Below are 19,638 nucleotides of genomic sequence, written 5' to 3' on the forward strand. Positions count from 1 at the left end.
CATTTCTTCACAGTGGCTCTGACCTCCAGTAGCCCCCAGTTCCATAGCAGAGCTTCTCCATTGGAGCTGCATCATCAGCGAGTCTTTATGGCCGGGGTGGTCTCCCTGGGCAGGGATATCTCAGGATGAGATAAGATTCAGGCTGTATTTTTTTTTTCTGCTGAACTTCTGCAAGGTCAGAGGGGGCATGATAAGAGTTTTGCAGCCTTGCCTATTAGCCCCTCATTCTCCACCCCTTCCCCCTGCGCTGGGTTTGTAGAAATGGTGAGATGAAGTCCCCCTTTCTGTTGTGGTATGACTGGGAGTGGGGAGATCCCAGCACTGAGGCTACTTCCCCCCTCTGATTCATATACAACTGGGGCCATCAGCTGACTTCCAAGTTTGGATCAGTTCTTAGTTTATCAAAATGAATTCAACTGTGCTCTTATGTACCTGAGCCACAAAATCCACAGGTGAACCAGGATAAACTTACTGAATTGAAGTAACAAGAGTCAGCTTCAGACAGCTGCTAAGGAACACAAGATCTCCTGATGAGATCTTATCCTAGGCCACGCCTACTCTACCTGCCGGATCGGCAGGTAGCGATCGATCTATTGGGGGATTAATTTATCGCATCTAGCGTAGATGCGATAAATCGATCCCCTATCGCTCTGCTGTCAACTCCGGAACTCCACCAGGGTGAGAGGTGGAAGCGGAGTTGACGGGGGAGCAGCGGCCGTCGATCCCACGCCACGAGGACAGGAAGTAAGTGATTCTAAGTCGATCTAAGATACATCGACTTCAGCTACGCTATTCTCGTAGCTGAAGTTGCATATCTTAGCTCGATTCCCCCTCAACCCTCCCTCCCCCCACAGTGTAAACCAGGCTTTAGTATGAATTTTTTTAATTCACTGAAAAGCCACTGACCTTAGCCAACAGATGCATAAGAGCACAGTGAAACTTTTATGGAGCCTCTGGAAATTCTGCATTAACAGAGCTCTAATGCATCAGCAAACTGAATGATAAAGAATTAAGTCACTCAATGATCACACCTAAAATCTAGAGCAGTGACTCAGGCTCGCAAGTCCCAAGTGGTGCTTTAATGTTTCTCCTGCAGCTCTTTGCAGCACTTGATATTAAAACACTGATTTAATTATTAGCCAATCTAAATTTTAACCAATTAGGAAGCTTTTACTAGGTTATTAACCAATTGTAATTGATAAAATAATTGGTCAGTCATTTTACTGTGAGAATATTGTGTATATACATTTCCTCTGTCATACTGTTTAAATATGAGTATATAGTACTACAGTAAATGAAAATTAATTCACACTACTGTGGCTCTTTTGGGCAATGCTGATCCATAATGCTGAACACTGAGGTCTCAGTATCATTGAACTAGAGAGTTTGAGAAATGTGGTATTTTTGAAGCAAAGATCTCCAGGTACTTTTGAAGAGTCTTCTGTCAATACTAAAAGCATCTTTAGTCAAATCAACTCCTACTCCATCACATGCACACATACTTGTATGACTGTATGGGGTTTTAAATCTTATTGTAGGAATCACATCATGAATCTATAAAGGAAGCAAAGTTTGCTGTCAAAAGCATGAGATCTTATCAAGAGGAAAACACCCACCCACCCTGAAATAAATACATCATCTGTGTTCTTTTCTTATATGTATTTAAGTGATTCAGAAACTGCTAAAAAATAAGCAATAAATCTTACCTAGACAAAAGATTTTCCATTAAAATATTATTGCCACATATCAGCATTTACACAAGTGTAATCCAAGTAACACTAAAAAAAAATTAGATACAAAACACTCCCTTCTTTAGTTACTTAGCTGAGCCAACCAAATGCAAAGTCACCAAGGGGCATTATAAAAGCTAGCATTTTATCATGAGATTCTCACAATTAAAAAAGCTAGTTCATTTTAACATAAAAATCTTTCAGAGTAATTGAATGATGCTCATTCAGCTCCATCACGGACTTTCTTCTGACAACAGCAAATGAAAGGCAAGGGGTGAATCTTGCTACCTGTATTTCATTAAGATGGTACTATGGAAGGATTTGACCTTGAGTTTCTCAATTGTTATTAATTTCTCATGCAGCAAGTTTTCTTTAAATGAAAAATCCAAATGCCTCATCCTGCTTCCCACCCAGCCCGAAGCAATTCCCAAACAGAAGTTTTTGGCAAATATGCACACTGTCTGGTAAGTTAGTTTTAAAAAACCTCACCAAATGGCTCTGTTAGCAATAGATTAACTAAGATGCATTGAAGTGGGAGTTTTGAACGAATCAGAGGCTTGCAGGTTCTAGTCCATAATATTTGACTAAGAGCCAGATTTTTAAAGGTATTTAGGCACCTACTGGGATTTTTAGAAGCATTTAGGTGCCCAAGTCCCATTGGTTTCAGTGGGAGTTAGATGCCTTTGAAAATCCCATTAGGCGCCCAGCTGCTTCTTTAGACACCTAAATACATTTAAATATCTGGCCACAAGTTTCCAGAAATGTATTTCAATCAGCAGGCAAACAAAATGACACATCTGATATCACAACGAACAATACTTCCTCCTCTCTATAGCTCTGCCCATATTACATGCTGACACAAAATAAACCTGGTGCATTGACATATACGAGCTGCCACAGGCATGATGGCGACCAAACTCAGTGATTACAGGGTTCAGGTTTAGCAAGTTTCTTAGTCAGGCAAAAAAAAATTGGTGGTGAAGATAAACTCCACTTCCTCAAGAAACTATGGACTATAAAGTAATAAGAGGTGCAAAAATCAACATTCACAAACATTGCTTTTAACAGCTTTGCAATACAAAGGTACTCAGGAAAAATGAGGTTCTAAATAGCTTATTACATTACTTGACCTTTATCTTAAGGGGCCTAAGAGTAAGTTTCACCTTTTCCCTATCTGTCATCTCATGAAACCAACACATAATAAAAAACTAGGTTAAGCCAGCGCAGGACCAGATTTTCATCCCCCAACATGTATAACTTTTTATGGTGTGGGGGGGGAGGGGGGCATCTATTGTTCTTGCTGGGCATGTTTCATAGAATCACAGAATTGGAAAAGACCTTGAGGTCAAGATATACAAGTGTTTATGGTCACACAGCCAGTGTTAGAACCAGGCCCGTGATCTCCAAATCACCTCTGCAAACCAAGGAAGGAGAATACTTCCTATGACAAAAAAAAAAAAAAAAAAAAAAAAAAGTGGCCTGTGCATAAACAAGCATTGGTCTAGGATTGCGGAGGCTCACAGGAACTACCACCACACGAATAAAAATAATACTGTCAAGGAAGTGTGAAAACACATTATTGGATGACATACCACCTAAGCAAACAACCAGTCATACTTTGCCCATGACTGTAATACTACCCAAATTATCTCTTGCTCTCCTCAGTAATTTGCCTGTCTGCCCTGTTCTTGTAAGCAGGTAACATATTGGAATCCACAAGAATCCTTTTCTGAGCCAAATTTTTGTAAGTTTTGATTCTCTGCCCGCTCAGAAAAACAGGTGACAAGCACCCCCCAACCACACACACACACACTCCAAAACATGTTGAACATGTATAATTTAAGGCCTAGCAACTTAATGGTTTTACCTGGAAAGGGACACACTCAAAGGTGCATTTACTCATGCTGCAGTTTTATGAAATTATCTCTGACAGCCACAGAGAAACACACTGAACAGTTTATTAAGCAGTTATCACTATATGAATATCAATTGAATGTGCTTGAGAAAACACCCTTAAATAAACTTTTCAACACTCAGTACTGCACACAATGGCAAACTAACTGCATGTTAACTAGACTCATGGGAACTGAAATACCTAAAATTATTTTCTATTTATGTAGATTTGTTCTGAAATTCTGTTTATAGAAACTGGATTTACTTTATAATGTCAGATATCAATCACATGAAAATGATTTTAGTGTGTGATCATGTGCAGCAGCCATATTGATACAACATCATCACTTCCAAGATGAATGCGTTTTTGCATCAAAATGTGTTTAAATATTTATGCTGGGATTTTTAAACAAGTTAAATACCCAACTCCCATTGAGTCTCAATCTTGACAGCTTCAGCCTTAAGCATTAAGTGAAAATAAACTATGCATTTATTTGAAAGGCTTAACAAACCCGTAATCAGAAATACACACACATACTCTCCAGCCCTTCAAATCACTCAGCATCAACACTGCAACAATTTGTAAAGGCCCTCTATTTCTCAGATGGATCAAGGATGTTCCCAAGTTTCCTGAACTTTTAACCCCTCCCATCACCCCAAAGGACTTGCATCCCATCATCATGGTCCTGCTGACAAAGGAGGAATGGATGGCTCTCTTTTGAGGTTGCCAGTGGAGTGGCATGGGGCATTCTCTCCAGTAAACTGAGTGCCAAGCTACTGCTTTGCTCCTTGTTTCCATCAACACAGTTACTGAAAGATACTGGGCTGGGATACAGCAATGCATATTCTATAGCTTTTTATTAATTTTGTGCAGTTGCCTCCCCTTTAATTGAAAAAAACATTTATAAAATACTAATATTACAGTCTGGCACCTCATCTTATGCCTTTGGATTTTCCCCTTCTCCTCCCCCCTCCTACTAGCTAGAACAGCATCAATTCTAACTGAATTTTTGTCAATTGAAAAAAAAAAAAAGATAATAAGTGAGAGCAAGTTTGACAGGTCCAAAATCTAATTCAGTCTAGTGAAAAAATAAATCTTCTTGCCTCTGACAGGTGGAAGCTTTTCCTGGCAAGTGGGCTTCAATACCTCTATTACTGCATAAACTAACACATATTTTAAAAAATTAAATGGCCTGAGAGCACCCACAGTTCCCATTACACAGGTGATCAGTACCTATGGGGGAAAAAAAAATAAGTCAGACTATCACTCTCTAGTTCTTATGGCAGCTAAGATAACCTTCTACACTGGACACAATGTAAACTAATGTAGTGTTTTCTTTCCGAGTTTGCAAAAAGAGAGCTCTTGTGCCTGTCTCTATTGCTCATAGCTTTGCCAAATACAACCGATTCAAATGGCATGATTCTTGATATTTTCCACTGCTGTCCAGGGGGTTCTGAATAGCAACAGTGAAAATGACCAGCGTATGTTAATTTTATCCTTCTGCAAGACTCAGGTTCCTTTCTCTGCTGGCATTCTCTTGCACAGCATGAAACTATCAGGAACCAACTCAGGCACTGAGGCTATCCAGGGAGAGGAGGACTCAAAAGAAGCTGTCAAGGGGTACAGTAGTGGAGCTCCATAAATAGTTACAAGGCTGAAAAGAAGAGCATTAATATTTATTAGGCACCTACTAGCCAGAAGCCACATATGCAAGATGGAGGCCAGAGTAAAGTCAAGAAGAACATTCTGGTAGGAATCCCAACACTCTTCTCAGCAGCCAAGGATAGTGGGGGAGTTGGGTTTCTAATAACAAGTGGGTTACTCTGGAATTTCACTGGTGGCTCCCTCCTTTTCTATCTGCCTTTGGCTAGTGTCTGATGTTTCAAGCCCTGGTCTACTCACCGTGTGTGTGTGTGTGTGAGATCTTTCTGATCTTGGTGGTGAAGAAGGAAGAGTTTTTTTATCTCTTCCTCAAAGCTGAGGTCTAAGATCTGAACTCCAACTCATTAGAGAGCTGAGATCTGGAACATGCAAGTCTCTTGCCTACTCCCAAAAATTAAGTAGACAAGCAAAGCAGAGGGACAGCATGATATGCATGTCCTTGAACCAGAAATGAGAATGGCAGGTCTAATTTTAGGCCTAGGGCCAATTTAGAGAGAGGCTTTAATACAAAAACGTTATTCTTAATAATGATATATACTTAATATATTATTTTGATAAGTAAATACATATGTTTTTGTTTAAGTATCCTTCCAAAATTTGCAAGCTAGCAAAAGTAAATATGTTTAAGCAGAGCCTCCTTCCTCTTCACTGTGCTGTAAGGTCAGAAATCGAAATGTATTATATCTCAGTATTTCAGGCTCACCAGACCAATGTCACAGTGACAGAATTATAATTGCACAGTGTGTTCAAGCACAAGGAAAAGGCAGGCTGTAAGTTATTAAAAACAAACAAACAAACACCAAATATATTCACAAATAATTATGGCATAGGCAAGATACCAGACAAAGTAAATTGCTTCCTAAATTTAAGTGATCTCTTTTTATCAGATTTGTTTCAGCATAGGAATCACTGTTTTAAACAAGATGGTGTCTTCTTGGCTCACTTACTGGGGAGACAGAACTCAGACTACTTTCTATGAATTCTACTTCACATCAGACAAACAGTGACTCTATGCTGCATTTAACAACTTATATTGGCCTTACATCAACAGAGCTTTGTAATAGATGACAATTGCCTACGCTCTCATATTGAGCCATTCATTGCCACTGAGCAGCAGTAATAACTTGATGAATAAGTTTGAATTCCTAGAATTAGATTGCTAAAGTACTGGTAGTTTTTAACTCCGTTTCATTTATCATTACACAAAACCATTTAATTTGTGCTTAATGGAATAATATTTCTCATGTAGTAGAAATTTTGGTTTAAAAATATAATTCCAAAATGTACAGTTTTTGCCCTCTCTGTCTCTCAGCCCCTTTAGAAATAACAATATTTTAAATTTTATGAAGAGGTAATGCTTAATTAAGGGCCATTATAAGAAGGTTTTATGAAGAAGACAGTCAAAGAACCTTAAGTCAAGAAGCCTATTATAAAAAGAATAAGATAAAGGGTATATGCATGGGAATGCATTTGTGGAACCTAGTGATTGTATTTTAACATACGACTTGAGGTAGGAAGTAGAAGCTGAAAAAGAAGATAATGTTCTGAAGCTCTGTGTTGCAATCTGCAGTGTTTAACTCTTTCCCCAAAGTTTGCAGACTTTCCACTGTGGTTTTGGGTAACTGATAATCCATCAGTCAGAATATTAGATATTAGCTCATACATTTTTGTAACAGACGTTTTCAGGAACTGCTCTAAACAGGAAATGCTCAACATTTTTTTAAATTACTGAAGTAGCTGTTGAGCAGTTAAGGAACATTTCAGGAAAACTACAGTGTTGCTGCTTCAGCTTGACAAACTGCAGTCACCTCAAAGCTCAACGGCATTGCTTTCTCTGGTTGTTTCTTTGGTGCTGAGCACGGTATGCCTTACTTGCCAGAGCATTTAACAGTAGCTAGCGTACCAAGTGAAAAAAGCACTCTGGGGATGCCTCCACTGCAACTGGAGGTGTGGTTGCATCGTGGCTAGGCATACCTATGATAGCTTGAATTTAGCTAGTTCACTAAAATGGCAGTGAAGATGCAGCAGCACAGACTTCAGTGCAGGCTCACAACCAGATACGCATCTATGGGGAATGGGCTGACTTGGAAAGCCCATGTTGAAGTCCACGTCTGCACTGCTATCTTAGTGGGCTAGCTCGACTAAAGCAAGCATGGGTATGCCTACACAAACTGCAAATCACACCTCTGATTGCAGTGTAGACAGGGATCTCAAACTCAAATTACCAGGAGGGCCGCATGAAGACTAATATGTTGGCCCGAGGGCTGCATCACTGACACTGTCCCCCGCCCGCTGCCCTTGCCCTGCCCCCAATCCACCCCTTCCATGAGGCCCCACCCCTGCCCTGCCTCTTCCCACCCCTATTCCAACCCCTTCCCCAAAGTCCCCACACCAACTCTGCCCCCTCCCTGCCCCTAATCCAACCCCTTCCCCAAATCACCGCCCCTGTCCCGCCTCTTCTCCACCTCCTCCTCCGAGCCCTTGGCTCCCCGCTCCGCTCCTCTCCCCTCCCCTCCCCTCCCTCCTGGAAACTGCTAAGTGTCACCAAACAGCTGTTTGGCAGTGGGAAGTGCCTGGAGGTGGTAGAGGAGTGGGGACGAGGCGCGCTGGGGGACAGGCGGCAGGGGAGAGGAGATTGGTGGCTGCAGGAAATAGCTCCACGGGCCACATACTGCCCGAGTGTTTGAGACCCTTGGTGTAGACATACCCTAAACATGTGCATGAGGCCAAGAAATTACCAACATTCAAAAGAAATTGGACATTTATAAGGATAACAAGAATATCCAGAGTTATAGAAGTTAATGTGAACAACATTTTGTTAGAGACTTTAAACCTAATGTTTCAGATTAAACCAAATTAACTATTTGAGATTAACAGAGTGAGACAATGTGGGAGGTAGATGATCTCCGATTTGTCTTCAGTGGGGTTCTTACAACTTCCCCTGGTATTGCCCACTGTCAACTCAGAGGATATTGGACAAGATGGACTTTTGGGCAAGGAAGTTCCTATGTGCAAACTAATATTACCTCCTCTGTGCTACCTAGGTATTTTAGACGAGAGATAGCACAATATCCAACTACCACCTGTAAATTAAGACTTCAGATATGAACATAAAATACTATATTTCAATAATGTTAATGGTCAAACTCCAATATAGTATTCTCATTGGAGAATTCTGAAGTTTCCTTTATGAACTTATACATGTAATAGGGGGTATGTGTATGCATATATTGTATGCATACAAAAAGGGGAGACCAGAAAGGTTAATGCCTTAAATTTTACTCTGTTTTCCAACTGCTTTCAAAAGCTTCATATTTGATCACATAGTGAGGGATTTTATAGCTTGATGTGCTGAGCATTTATACTAATGGTTCAAATGTGCTGCATATCCAATAGCAATCCTTGAGAAACAAATACATGTGTCTAGGCTAAAAAGACTAATATTACCATACTTAGGATCTATATTAAGTGCAAATGTGACAGATACCATCTTGGCTGACATGAGAGGATTTGAACCCAGGACCTCAAAAACTAACAGCATGAGTCTGAGTGAAAGAGACAAGGCTTGGTAACTGGACACTGTAATAACTCACATTCTCCATGGATCAGCTCAGGGGGGCCTGTAAAATAAACAAATGCATGCACGTGTGCATACACGCACACACACAGTGTAGGGTTGCCAACCCTTCAGGATTGTCCCGAAGCCTCCAGGAATTAAAGATTATGTCATGTGATGAAACCTCCAGGAATATGGCCAACCAAAATTGGCAACTCTAAATTATACAAGCTCCAGATATTTGAACAGGGATTGAAGACATAAGAATTCCATTATCTTGTCATACAGTTACAATTTGCTTAACTCACAGAAAACTCAACTTTGCTCCCATTTGTTTTTGGTGTGTATATATATATTTTTAGAGTCTGTTCTGCTGATATGCTGTTTCATCTCCCAAATCAACAGAAGCTAAGGTGGTTTTATAATCAAACGTATAGCTGATATATGATGGATAAATAAATTACTTCATTCTGTAACATTCCTTGAGTTGTATGGGCTAAATTATGACTCCTCCCTGAACACAAAGTTTCCCTGCCCAGGTTAGCTGTGCTTCCGGGAGCTAATGATCACTATTATCACAATAAAACCAGAAGACATGCTAAGGAAGAATATAAGCATCCTTACTTCCTAGCCCCTCACTTCTGTAGCAAGAGCATCACTGAAAATGCCTAACTATATTACTGCCATCCTTTGTTGCAAGGACCATTTGATTAGAATCAATTATCATGTTGGCTATATTTCAACAACAATCATTTTAAAAATTTCAATGTATTCTTGCCAGTTCCTATCCTCTCAAGAAGATAGGAAACACAAATCAGCTATGAAGACTTTTTATCTGCTTTCTAAATGTACTAAATTCAGGGTTTGTTACTCAAGTCCATTATCATGTATATTAACTGGCATCAGCTTCTATAGTCAATATCTTAGCTTAGAGTTAGCCAGAGTCCCCTGTTTCAATATGTTTACTGACCTAACTCGTAAATATTAAGTAAGCGATTTAACAAAAATCACTTGCTGATTTACAAACCACCACTGACCAACTCTGACGCAGACAAAGTTTAGCATGTAACAAAGTAAGGTATTTGCAGCAAGACCCTGGGAAGGTAAAGGACTAAGTGAGCTGTAGCTCACGAAAGCTTATGCTCAAATAAATTTGTTAGTCTCTAAGGTGCCACAAGTACTCCTTTTCTTTTTGCGAATACAGACTAACACGGCTACTACTCTGAAAGTAAATAGTGTAACTCTTACGAGCAAGTTTACCCAGAAGGAAAACAGGATCCGAGGTCAGCAAACGAAACTGTCAAGAAGACGGAGCGAGCCCACAGAAGGTCTTACAGGTATCGCTTATGCTCCCCGATTTCTGTGCATTCACCACAGACTCATTACACAAAATATGGAAAAAAGAAAAGGAGTACTTGTGGCACCTTAGAGACTAACAAATTTATTAGAGCATAAGCTTTCGTGAGCTACAGCTCACTTCGCTCACGAAAGCTTATGCTCTAATAAATTTGTTAGTCTCTAAGGTGCCACAAGTCCTCCTTTTCTTTTTGCGAATACAGACTAACACCGCTGCTACTCTGAAACAAAATATGGAGGCTCACAGAGCCAGGAAGCCATGGAGGAGTTATCTCCTCGGCAAATGATGTCAGAGGCAACCTTTGCTTACAGCTGTGCGATCTCTGCGGAGCAGCCCCGACCGTCTCTCGCGGCGCCAGCAGATCAAGGCTCCCTCACTGACTTACACTTACACGAGTGTCCCCGTCCCGAGCCCAAAGGCAGCTACCTCCGCCACCCTGCCGGTGCTGAGACGGGAACCTGAGCCCCCGGGGGCAGCTAAAGGGAGAGCCCCGGGCTGCAGCAGACCGAGCGCTGCCCCCGCCCTCCCGGAGATGCTCACCCCCCGAGCGGGGGCGGGGGCGGGGGCCCCCCCGGACAGCACCCGCAACCAAGGAGCCTCCTGCAGAGGGAGGGGTGGGAGAGGCAGCGCCTGTGCCGCTTCCTCATTCACCCGGCGCCGGGCGGGGCAGGAACTGCCGTGCGAAGCGGGGAACTCCCCGAGCCGGGGCCCCGGCGGCAGGTACCCGGGCGGCGCCCCCCGCGCGGACCCCAGACACTCACCGCCTCCCGGGGAGCTGAGCACAGCGGGGCCGGCGTCCCGGCCAGACGGCGCAGAGCTGCGGCAGCCCCCAGTCCGAGAGCTAGCGAGTGCCCAGCCCAGCCCAGCCCGGCCGGCCCGGCCCGCCCCCTCGGCGCTCCGCCCGGCCCGGCCCGGCCCGCCCCCTCGGCGCTCCGCCCCCCGGGCCACGGCTCCCTCCCTCCGCCCCGGCCCGCTCACCTGCCCTGCCGGCTCCGCCCCGCCATAGGGCGCGAGCGTGGGCTCCTGCTGCACCATTTCCCGCCCAGCCAGGTGCGGGAAACCCAGCCCCAGAGCCCGTGCTCCGGCGGCGGAGCCACCCTCCTGCTCCTCTCGGTCCTTCACCTCTCTTGTTTTCTCCTCTTCTCGCTTTCCTTCCCTTGCTCTCCTCCCGTCTTTTCCTTTCTGCCTTCCCTCTCTCTTACTCTCCTCCCGTCCTTTCCCCGTCTCATTCTCCTTCCCTCTCTTTTCGTCTCTCACTCACCTTTCCCCCTCTCTTCTACTCTCCTCTCCCTCCCCTTTCGCTCTCACTTATGTTGCCTTCCCCCTCTTTTTCTCCGATTGAAGTGAGCTGTAGCTCACGAAAGCTCATGCTCAAATACATTTGTTAGTCTCTAAGGTGCCACAAGTCCTGCTTTTCTTTTTGCGAATACAGACTAACACGGCTGCTACTCTGAAACCTCTTTTTCTCTTCTCCCTTCCCCTTCATCTTTGAGTTCTTCTGAGACCAGCAAGGAGCTCTCCCTAAGTTCAGCTCTAGGTCAGCATTAAAGGCAAAGGTTCCAGCATGGGACCAAGCTCACCAAACTCATTCAATCTTAAACTCCAATTAGGGTAGTTGCAGCAGCCCTTCTTCTTTGGGAGATGCTTGCCCTTTAGGGAAGTCAGCTTACTCTATCTGAACGAGTTTTTTTTAATGTTCACTCTAGCTATTTAGTAATCCTGGCTCTCTTACGGGGTTTGGCAGAAAGGCCACAGCCACAGTGATTTTCTTGATGTGGCACTTGTCCACCAGAAAGTGGACAGAAGACACCAAATCAATTGAGGTGGCTTATGATTTTCAGCCATTGGTGATGGGCATTTGAATTCCATCTGTGTAAAAGTTTTGCTGGGCTAATGTTTGGCATTTGTGCCTAATCCTTTGGGAAAGATTGTCTTAAGTTTTCAAACAGTGGGGTTTTTTTAAAGGTGAAAAATAGATTTTTTGAGGGCTTTTAAAATGTGAGTTGTATTGTTAAAGGATGGCAAAAATTCAGTAAACCCCAATCCTGTAAACACTTTCCACGTGTTTCACTTTACACATGGGAGCTGGGGATTAGCTATTGGGACTACTCATGTACATGATGTTAAGCATGTGTATCAAATGTTTGCGGGATCAGGGAATTACATTAATTTAGGGCAGGAGCTGTGTCTTCCTGCATGTTTATATAGTGCCCTCATTGGGAGGCCTGACCTTGATTGATGCCTCTGAGTGGAGCTCCCCAATTTCCCTCTTCCTGCATGTTTCTATAGTGCCCTTATTGGAAGGCCTGATCTTGATTGATGCCTCTGAGTGGAGTTCCCCAATTTCCCTCCCCTTGTCTATTTTTAAAATATAGGCTATGAGGATGGTAAATCCATCAATCTAGAGTTTGTCTTCCTTTATTGAAAAGCAGCATTTCCAGTTATAAAATTAGACCTTTATTTATAATTATAAAAAGGACCATTAAACATATAAGTACCAGAACCATTAATAACAGATAAATAAAACACACATTTATTCTTGGTATGGAAAAGAGAAACTTTCCTAACAAGCTCTTTAGCACTTAGCTGCTTTTTCATTAGTAAAGTGGACTTCCTTGTCAGATCTTCACCTAAATGAGTTTATCTTTTTCCAGTTAAACTTCACTGAATTCAATAGTAGTAAACCCAATGTATTTTCACCTCTCTAGGGCTGTACAGGAGCTATGGGACATACATATCTTTAATTTTCTTTATTTACAGCTCTCTTTGGGCTAAGTTCTGGGAACTGAGGGTGATCAAAACCATGCAGATTAGGTTCTGTCCAAGCAGAAAGTCAAACCCAGTGTACACTGGCTCCAGTCAACCTCCTCCTGAATTTCTGATATTTTATCCCAGTCACCCATCCACCTTCCCAATCTATAGCTACCAAAAGTACATAGGGTACAACTTGAGACTTTCTAAAATGTCTCAAGGTCTCTGAATCTACTGCAGAGACCACCTGTATTATAATTCCACTTTGAAATGAACAGCTTGATCAAAAATAAATCTCAATTTACAGTTTAAAAGAAAAAATATGAAAGATTACCTGAGCCCTAGGGGAGATGTAATATAGGTACAGCTATGCTCAGAACAAAAGGAATGAAAAAAACCCTTTTTGATCATAAATGAAATCTACTTAAACTGCACATATCTTCATACAATTACATGTTCTTATATCTTGTGGTGAGATTTTAAAGTATAATCAAAGATTTTGTGTATGATACAGGAACTTCACATTTAGGAACTTCACCTATGTGACCACAAACCATAATTTTTAATTCTATTTTAAAATCTATTATGTCTCACTGTAACCTCAATAAAAAGTAACTTGTAGTGCTCACTGCTATCACATAGAATTCCAAAGCAATTTATAAGATGGAACTTTCTATATGGTAGCAATTTATGGATATACTTTTCTGTAAAACAACTAAAACTAAAACTACAAGGATTAAATGAAAGGTTAAAGTGAAAACAAATTCATGAGCCATGATTCAAATCTGTCCAAATGATAGTTTCCTGATTTCAGTACTTCCAATGAGTGTCATCAAAATGGGTAGCATTTTATAATGGGTGTCAGATCATTTCTTATTAATTTGGTATTTAAAGCAATATAAAATGCACAGGGAGAATCCATTTTATTTTATGGTTGCACTATATAGTTGCACTTGATTGCTAGCTCTGTTAGGTATCCATTACTTTAAAATAAACCTTTCTAAAACAATTAGCTTCTTAATCTTTGGACTATAAGATTTTCACAAGGCTTATAAAAATTTAGAATAGAGATTTTCAAGTCCTTATGAATATAAATCCTGAAGACTTTACTCAGTCAGAGCTCTCTAAAGTCAATGGGGAGTATGCCTACATTAGGACTGAGTAAGAATTTAAGATTTGGCTCATGGAGAGTACAATGTAGAATCTTTCCTACTTAATAAAGCAAATTCTTGGCCTTAGCAAGTTGAGGTTCCTTCCAATCCAATCAACAATGATTCTAAAACTCTAGTTTTGTTTTATTATGTTTTCAGTTGCCTTTTCCTAGTGACTTTGGTTTGTTTTTCTAGATTCACCTTAAAATTAAACAATGGATTTTGATGATTACATTCTTACATTTATTATTATATATTGTTTGTATTACTATAGCACATAGGAGCCCTATTCATGGATCAGGACTCCATTTTACTAGGTGCTGTACAAACACAGAATAAAAATATGGTCCCTACTCCATGGAGCTTACAATCTTTAGTATAAGAGAAGAGATAACAGATGGATACAGGCAAACATATGGAGGACTACAAGGAAACAATGAGACAGTATTGGTCAGCATGATAGGCAGTGGTCTCAGTATACCAACAACCTAACTGTTGTCAAGTTGTTGTTTTTTTGTAGGCATCATAACAAAGGACAGTCTATGGATTTGAAGGTGTAAATGAGGTTGCTTTGTGGATGTTTACATGGAGCACATCCCAAGCATGTAGGGCAGCAAGCATAAAAGTGCTTGTTTGAAAATTAACAAGCAGGCAATAGATGCTGCCAATCATGGGCCAACTGAAGGTTGTTGTTGACAGTTTGATAGTTGAGTGACTGATGAGAGTGTGGGGATTGACTGTGAAGGTCTTGAAAGTGAAGACAAACAGCTTATTTTTGATGTGATGGAGGAGGAGGAGTCAGTGGAGGGGTTCAAAGAGTGGGGTGACATGGTCAAAGTGACTGAGTAGGAAAGTCATCTTTGCAACAGCATTCGGAATGGATGTGAGTAGGGCAAGACTGCACTTGCCAAAGCCAGCAAGAAGGATTTTGAAGTAATTGAGATGCAAGTTGATAAGAGTGTGGATGAGAGTTTTAGCTGGATGGATGGATAGGAAATGCTATATCTTAGAGATGTTAGGAAGAAAGAACCAGCAAGATTTAGACATAGCCTGGATGTGAGGACGTAGAGAGAGGAGTGAGTGAAAGAGTATGCCCAGGTTACGGGGCTGAGTGACAGGCAGTATGGTGATGTTGTCTACAGTGACTGAGAAAGGAGGTAACAGGGAGAGCTTGGAGGACTATTCAAAACTATTATTTCAGCCCTGTTGCTCTTGGGCTGATGGCTATGTGTCTGCAAGGTGATACAGAGAGACTTTACTTTGGACAGGAGATAGGTCTGGAGAAGAGGTAGACCTATGAGTCAACACAGCATAGAGATAGTTGTTGAATTTGTGGTTATGAATGAGATTACCCACAAGTAAAGTATAGATGGAGATGGAAAGGGGACCAAGAACAGGGTCCTGTGGAACTCCCACCAAAAATTGAAGGGCAAAGGAGGACAATCCTCCAAAGTACATGCTGTAGGAGTGATTAAAGAGATAGGAGAACCAGGAGAGGACAGAGTGATAGTGTCTCATCTGGGTAGATTCCAAAGCAACTTAGAAAGCATTACTAACATTTTTATAAAAAGAAAAGGAGTACTTGTGACACTTTAGAGACTAACAAATTTATTTGAGCATAAGCTTTCGTGAGCTACGCTTTTGCTCAAATAAATTTGTTAGTCTCTAATGTGCCACAAGTACTCCTTTTCTTTTTGCGAATACAGTCTAACATGGCTGCTACTCTGAAACCTAACATATTTATGTTTGTACAGTCACTTTGCTGACCACAAATGGTCATTCAACAGTAGTGTGAAAACCACCAATTGTTGAACAGCATACAGCACTCCACTACAGCTTTCAGGTCAGCAGCCAAGTATGCTGTATGTATCAGAGAGGTAAAATGTAATCATACAAGCTGGAATTTGGTCAAGACACTGGGGCTAATAGTTCTAATACTCTTGTGAAGTACCAGGGGATTTTTTTTAAACACCTTAAGTGGTGACAATTGTGGTTTTACATTGCATCTGTCAGACTGCACTGTAGGTAGCACAATGCCACCCCCCCCCCATACCATGCTGAAGTATTGATTTAATACTGAAAGTACTTGGGTTTTCTTTAGAGATCTCACATCCCAAACACTCACCTTGCCTGAGGCTGCTTAGCGTGTGAAATCTGACTGGGTCACGGTAGAAGGTGGTATGGCTACAAGCCATTTTACAAGTAGATGGAAAGAAATGTGAAATAAAATTTTCTACAGTGAAGTGACAGCAAAAGATTTACAACTGAGAATGAGAATAAAAATGAGCTTCCTGAACACACCAAACCACTATCAATACCCAGCACTTTTCCAAGGTTGTGTGATTAACTCCTGTGAGTTGGACTAATGCTATATTTTTTTCATGGGGCCAAAAGGACTCCAAATTAAGGAAAGGTGTTTTACTGATGCACACATGATTATGTAGGGACAAGCATCAATTCACAACAGAGAAATAAACATTGCAGTTGCAGTTGTACTTTTATTCACTGAGCCCCATGATGCAGCTGGAGGGTGAGCTTCTGTTGATCTCTGTTTCCCAAGTCTAAGCAACAAATGCCTAGTCTCACTTCCCCTTTGCTCACAGAGGCAGGGGAAGGGAGTGACAGAGGGAGTAGCCTACTACAATCTTGTCTAAAAATGATGGGGATTTCCATTAATGAGAACAGCAAAAGTAGGGAGGCTGAATACTTCCTGAACTAATCTCTGTTGTTTTCTATCCTCTCTATTTATTTCTGAAGTATTTAGAAAATTGATTATAGTTTTAACTAACTGGCTTTAGAATGTTGGAGTCTTCTCCAGGAACCTTCACCTACTGCACACAAACTTTTCCTTCAGTTTCTCATACCTGTTTGTGGGTTAGCACAGAGAGTTAGATACGTAATGGGCAGGATTCATCCCTTTAATAAAGTCTGCCTGCCACATCCATTTGAGAGATTGAGTGAAGCTGAATTCTGCTTTAGGGGATCCTTCCACAACAATATGAAATTTTTAAAAAATATGTTAATTTTGATATTGACTTGTGAAGTTGACAGGTTTCAGAGTAGCAGCCGTGTTAGTCTGTATTCGCAAAAAGAAAAGAAGTACTTGTGGCACCTTAGAGACTAACAAATTTATTAGAGCATAAGCTTTCGTGAGCTACAGCTCACTTCATCGTTTTTCTTTGTATTAGTCAGCATGTCTTTGATCATGATCTGTACTTGAATCAGTTGTTTCTACCTTTTTAGGCCTTGCTTCTGCAATGTGTAGACTGCTGTGCCTGCACAGATGGCTACTGATCTCAGCAGAGATCTCCACAGGTAGAGGCATTCCCTTCATGTGCTACATGTTGTAGGATCAGAGACATAAACTTCATGTTTTAGCATATGTTTGCATCAGATTTTTCAATTGCACAGAGTTCAGTAGATACTAGGAATTAAAAAACAAAAACAAAACACCATGGCTTTAATTTTCCTTGACTGTTGAGGTATATAGGTCAAGAGTTAAGAGATTCTCAGTTTCAGATTCAAGCATATAAATTCCTCCATATTTTGTATAAGCAATTTTTTTATTTTAAAAATGTATGTTTCTAGTCCTCAGAATTGTGAGGGAGAAAAAAGCTTGAAAATATGACCCACATGGATCCTAAAGGCTCAAAATCCAGGATGACAATAAAAAGAACCTAAAATGTTGGGTTGTTTAAAAGCTCATTATTTTGTTAGGTTCTCATGAGTGCTGTATTTTGGGGCTGGCAATACTGCTACCTGTGTTTAATCCATGTTCATTAAAAAGAGTTTTTAAAGCTTAACCCCCCTTCCCCCGACTTCCTGGTAAGATTAAAACTCCACAGTGCACATACCCTTCTACTAGGACTCACTCTGCCTGCTGTCAAATTGTTAGTGTCTGTGTTGACCAACATTGCTGTGACACTTCCCCTTATTACAACGCTAGTTTGCAAAGAGAGTATGAAGTGGTGAAGGTTATAGCACAACAAGGAAGGGTGTGTGTTGGTGCAGTTCTGCAATTGATCACAGTCCTATTCCTAGCTGATTTTACATTACTATGACTGCTGCAGGAGGAGCTATGGTGTGCAGGAATGTAGCAATCTTCTTTTGCTTTGTTTGTCTTGCAGTAATTCTCTTTGATCTTAATTCTTCTAAAAGGAGCTGAAAATTGAATTCCTATTTATCTACAGAACAAGGACAGCATATACAGTGGCAGTTCACACTTCTGGATATGAAACAGAAGTGTGCCCCTGTCCTAGCTAGAGGTAAGGACTGATTCTCTACTTGTCATTGCTGCTGAGACTATCAGAACTAATTATGGTAGTGTTGATGGTTATGATTTAGATGCATATTCACTGGGAACTTGACTGAGACCACCAAAGAACTTAATAAAGGCCACAAAACAACTTTCTGCTTATTATTCACCTGAGATGCATGATAGGCGCTATTGCCCATACTAGTCACCTGAGCCATTCAATTCCCATTTGCCATGTATACCTTTTATTTACTGGCTAAGTATGATCTGCCACACATCAAGGATGCCTGCTGCTGATCGATGGTGTCTGATTAAATAATAAGGCTGTTCAAATAGTGTGAGGAAAAAAACCCCAACATACCAAACCTATCTAATTCACAAGTTATTTTCATGGATAAGAGTTGTATTCAGTTCACTGTGATTCATGATACCATAGCTGTTGTTCATTAATATTCAGACTACTATTAGGTGTTCATGTTTGAGCAATCTCTTAATTTTAGCACAAATTATGTAGCTGAATATCCATCTTAGAAGGGCATTAGTCATTATTTAGTTTTTCTCCCATTTAAAATGTTTTAGCCATTCACTCAGAATGTGGAAACAATATAAGGGACCAATCACACACCCCAGTTTGAATAAGGGATTGTTTAAGTTAACAGTTCACAGCTGTGTAACCTTAACAAATAGTTCTGGCCCTCTGTAATGCCCAGCTCGCCTTATGCATCACATGCTTCCCACTAAAAGAAAAGGAGTACTTGTGACACCTTAGAGACTAACAAATTTATTAGAGCATAAGCTTGCATCCGATGAAGTGAGCTGTAGCTCACGAAAGCTTATGCTCTAATAAATTTGTTAGTCTCTAAGGTGTCACAAGTACTCCTTTTCTTTTTGCGAATACAGACTAACACGGCTGCTACTCTGAAACCTATGCTTCCCACTGAAATTTCTTTCCTAAGCACCACTTCTATGTCCTGTTTGTTTGCTAGCTACAACTTTGGGCTCTAGGCTTGACTTAAAAGGCTTCTGGGATTAGATGCAACTGAATCTTTTTCATATCATATTTGAGATTAATAATATTGTTCTTATGTTGTCTGTGCTGTCTCATTCAGCCCATTCCCCAGACAGGAACACAGTGGTAGTCTAGCCACTTAGTACATACTTATTAGTTTATGACAGCGGTAGGCTGAGTCATGAAAAGTTTATTAGGGTTTTTTTTTCCCCAACTGGCAGTAAATTTACTGGTATTAAAAGCTTAGTATCAGTAAAACAAGGTAACACATGC

The 19,638-nt window shown here is 41.0% G+C and overlaps 1 protein-coding gene and 1 long non-coding RNA gene across 5 annotated transcripts in view; one reads left to right on the plus strand and one right to left on the minus strand.

The window, feature by feature from the left end:
• The window catches only part of PRKCD (protein kinase C delta), a 124,949-nt gene extending 113,703 nt beyond the window's left edge, over positions 1-11,246 (minus strand). The window contains exon 1 of one of the 4 annotated variants that reach the window (XM_038410242.2): positions 11,178-11,246. The gene's annotated coding sequence lies outside the window, so the exon portion shown is untranslated. Of the gene's footprint in view, positions 1-10,508; positions 10,659-10,960; positions 11,118-11,177 lie in introns of those variants that run through there. The other 3 variants (XM_038410238.2, XM_038410244.2, XM_043518013.1) reach the window with 3 other exon arrangements.
• On the plus strand, positions 11,166-18,468 carry LOC122460884. Its single transcript, XR_006282488.1, has 3 exons — positions 11,166-11,249; positions 17,345-17,416; positions 18,229-18,468. It is a non-coding gene; the product is annotated as an uncharacterized LOC122460884 (long non-coding RNA).
• The last annotated feature ends 1,170 nt before the right edge of the window (positions 18,469-19,638 follow it).

The sequence above is a fragment of the Dermochelys coriacea genome, chromosome 7, assembly GCF_009764565.3.
Source record: "Dermochelys coriacea isolate rDerCor1 chromosome 7, rDerCor1.pri.v4, whole genome shotgun sequence".
Classification (NCBI taxonomy): Eukaryota; Metazoa; Chordata; order Testudines; family Dermochelyidae; genus Dermochelys; species Dermochelys coriacea.